This window comes from Octopus bimaculoides, chromosome 2 (assembly GCF_001194135.2).
Source record: "Octopus bimaculoides isolate UCB-OBI-ISO-001 chromosome 2, ASM119413v2, whole genome shotgun sequence".
NCBI classification, from domain to species: domain Eukaryota; kingdom Metazoa; phylum Mollusca; class Cephalopoda; order Octopoda; family Octopodidae; genus Octopus; species Octopus bimaculoides.
In genome coordinates this window covers 154,571,409-154,575,393 of record NC_068982.1, presented here as the reverse complement: position 1 = coordinate 154,575,393, position 3,985 = coordinate 154,571,409, and the positions used below count along the sequence as shown (strand labels likewise).

Below are 3,985 nucleotides of genomic sequence, written 5' to 3'. Positions count from 1 at the left end.
AAATTTTAAAGAACGAAAACTAGAATTTGATCTAAAAATACACCATTTAATACGTTCATATTGATAGCAAGCGAACAAGACAGAGATAATACACCATCATATACGTTACAAAGCTAAACTTTTATGCAGCCTAATTCGTTATTCTAAACAATTGTTCAGAAAAGGTTGTATAAATAATGAATGCAATAGCAGCTTTAGACGCAAATAAACCTGCGCTGTTAACCACATTAAATTAGATTGAGTTGGCTTTTTATTTTACTCAGTATAAGACATTATATATTCTCGTTTATTAATATAACATAATATCTTTAATATAATAATGTATACAACAATTTCTAACTAGAACTGCAGCATGAATATGACAAAAAGTCATACAACTTTCTCTCTAATATTAGAACTACAGATGGGAAGTATTGAAGTACATTATTTCATTGTTCCAAAAGACACATTGTATATAGTATTAAATAATTGGTTGAACTAATCGAACTTTGTTGCCACGATTGCTTGGAATGCTAATCTGAACTAAAACTTTAAAAGATATTAAGACACTCTGATTCAATTATTTATCAGACACAAAGCATTTCAGTTATAGCGATTTTCTTTATCAATATTTATATAACTATTACACTGTATTAATGATACTTTGGTCAAGTAAACTTGGATCGTCGTTGTGATTGATATTGGTTGAGAAAATGTGTGAAAACCCTCCGAAATAACCGTTCCTGGTTTGGTGTAGTAGACTTAAGCTTTCGCTCAGCTTTAAACCATCATCTAGGATTAGGGTTAGGGTTGGCCGACTTTAAAGCAATCCTCTGTGCTGCAAGTATTCAGATCATATCTCCGGTCTGAGAACAACTTTTCCCTCTCCTTTCACCAGTCACTGACGTGCTCCCTGTGAAAGTTATGATCGTTGCTTTTCCTCCTCTTGACTAAGCTGGAAAAGAAAAAAAGAAAAAGAAGAAAAAACAATCAACGCCTATTTTCAACCAGTAAGCCATAGCTTGAGTGGAACCAACAAAGGCGTAAAAGAATGGGGTTGTTTATTTCCAAGAAGTGCATGAAAATCTTACTGATTGGTGCTAGATAGATTGTCAAAGTAAACTTCTGTCCGACTTATTTCACATCCCTTTTTATTACAATAAAGGATTTCTAACATGATGAGAAATCATTAAATTTGGGCCAGTAAACCATCCCGAAAGGACAGAAGTTTTTCTTAAATTTAAAGTGTAAAAGAATGGAAGCATAATTATATTCTACAAGGCATTCGTCAGGAGTCTGCAGCTTCTGCCTTTCGTCAATCATAAAGGAAATTACTGTTATATATTTCATAGTTACACTTATTTACAAAGTGAATCCATCTAAGGCACTGTGCTGAAACCACAATAATCACATCGTCAAAGAACCGTCTTAGCTATTCACGAACACAGAAAAATCTATTATATTTAACTTTTTATTTGCTGAGTTATTAAAATTTTCGTCGCACGCCTGCAATCTGGTTACTGACACTATTTTACTGAGTTGCAGTGGAACTGTTTTAGTGACCAGATTGCGGCACGGCAGAAAAATATAACATCTCAAGACAAACGAAAAGTGCATAGATTTAGTATGTTCTTAAATGGCTATGATAGCTTGTTCGAACTGTAATGACAAAAATATTTGAGTAATATATTTTACATATAACTAATAAGAATAAATTAAATGTTAAGATTCAAAATAATTTTAGATATTTCAAGCACCAATATGAAACAAAGGAGAGAGAAAAGAACTTCATTGAACCATGTGCCTATCGCTTGCAATGAAGCCATGTTACTGGTTACACCACAGGGCACCAACTAATCCCTTGATCTCAAATTGGCTTCTTAAACCTCTTCTATATCTTAAAAAAAAACACATTACAAGATGACAGATTAGATCCTGCATAAAAGTAATATACATTACATAGCCATGTCTAAACTATACATTGCATACACTCGCAATGAGCTGGTGGAAAGTACAAAAGTTCAATTTGACATGGAAATACAATGAATCTCTGTTAATGTACAGTGACAGTGTTATTATTGACAATGAATACCCCGTCCCACTTCTTACAACTATATCTCCTTAACAGAGAAAAAGAAAAGCTGAAGCAAATGTTATTAAGTTTGCAAACTAATTGTAGAAAATAAAAAATAAACATATAAAATAAAGAAGACATTTCTTCCCGAAACAGCGTTACGGTCAGCATGTTTGACAGCAAATAGCAGGAAGAGCGTTTGTAAACAAACTTCTCTTTTACCTAACAAAAGTGTTGCGAATGCAAACCCGACCACATCATTCGCAACCATACTCTTCAAAAATAGAATCATAGATATAAAGCATTTTGGGAGAAGTGGTTTAAAGCTTGACAACATTACGTCAAGAAGTCGGGGGGTCTCTCTGCCAGAAACTATTCTTCATGCAGGAGAAAAGAAAGAAACAAGATACCTTATGAAGACTACTGAGAAATACTTTGTACCATCTCTACCCAACAAAAAATAATCGGAGACAAATGTCGCAGAAACGTGAAGTAAAATCCCATTGGTTGAAAAAGGGAGCACGTTTGGTAGCATAGGTTGTTTCCGAAACTGAAGACAGAGCAAAAACAATTATTATCAAAACGGTAGATAGTCAAAATTGGTGGTGTTATATTTGGTTGCGCCTCTTCAAGTTCTGTATTCGAATTCCACAAGAGTTTATTATACTTTTCATCCGCTATTGATAAAATATAATACTTGTACATAAATCGATCCCCCATTCTAACCCATATTAATGTGTGGCCATGAACGACAAGCAGCAGCACCACCACTCCCGTAACACCATCACCACCACCACCAATACTATACTACTACTGCTACAAAGGAAAATCGCATTTGAGATGAAACTATATTTTCACAAGAAAACCTATCGATATATATTTTAACAATGAAGGCAGAGTTTCAGTATAGCCTTGACTAAACTAAAAGTAAATAACACGTTAATTAATTTATTCATTGATTCATTTCATCATTCGTTCGAATATTTGTTTATTCAGTCATTCATTTATTCATCCGATTATGCGCGTTCATGATATTCACATTTAAACAGGAATAAGAAAATAACGGTCGATTTTTAGGTATATTTTACTGCAGTTTGATTCCAAACCAATGCACATATCTGCTCGACACTAACATTTTACTTGACCTTTGTTTCTTAAAACTCTTCTGTTTCAAGCCATTTAGATTTACGAAATTAGAACTTATATTGGGTCATCCCATAAATAATGCGGTTTTTTAATACTTCTTTTATTTTTCAAAATTATGATAAACAAAGTTCTTTTTTAATCTAACATATACTCTCCTTCATTTTCTACAATGCTCTATCATCTATCTAGTAGACTTGCAGGACCCCTCTTCCAAAAACCAGATGGGGTAATGTCCGGCGAATATCGTGGGTGAATTGGGCATCGTTTCCCATTCAAACTTCTCCAGGCTTTGGAATATCATCCTTGCTGTATGTGGCTGAGCATAATCCTGATGGAAGAACACCTTTCTTCTTGAAACCAAAGATGGTCGTTTTTCTTCTAGCGCAGGTGTCGATGAATTGTTGAATGACCAAATCCCAGCTTCTCTGCTAGTTCCTCAAGAGTTACGATGGGATTTTATTGCACCAGGGTTTGCAGGACGTCCTCGTCAAGCTCTACAGATCTTCCAGGATGAGGCTAGTCTTCTAGGCTGTAGTTTCCGGCTTGGAATTTCTGGAACCACCGTTGACACTGGCTTACGCTTATTGTCCGATCCCCATATACTGCATTAATATTCTTTGCACTTTCCGCTGGGTTATTGTCTTTGCCTTTCATCCCTCAGGGGTCGATAAGTTAAGTACCAGTTGCGTACTGGACTCGATCTAATCGACTGGCCCCCACTCCCCCAAAATTTCTGGCCTTGTACCTACAGTAGAAAAGGATATATTTACTAAAATTACTTGCGTT

The 3,985-nt window shown here is 35.1% G+C and overlaps 1 long non-coding RNA gene across 1 annotated transcript in view; it reads right to left on the bottom strand.

Annotated features, from left to right (window-relative positions):
- Positions 1-580: 580 nt before the first annotated feature.
- The window catches only part of LOC106878237 (uncharacterized), a 25,943-nt gene continuing 22,538 nt past the window's right edge, over positions 581-3,985 (bottom strand). The window contains exon 3 of the long non-coding RNA XR_001410485.2: positions 581-934. This is a non-coding gene — a long non-coding RNA (uncharacterized LOC106878237). The remainder of the gene's footprint in view (positions 935-3,985) is intronic.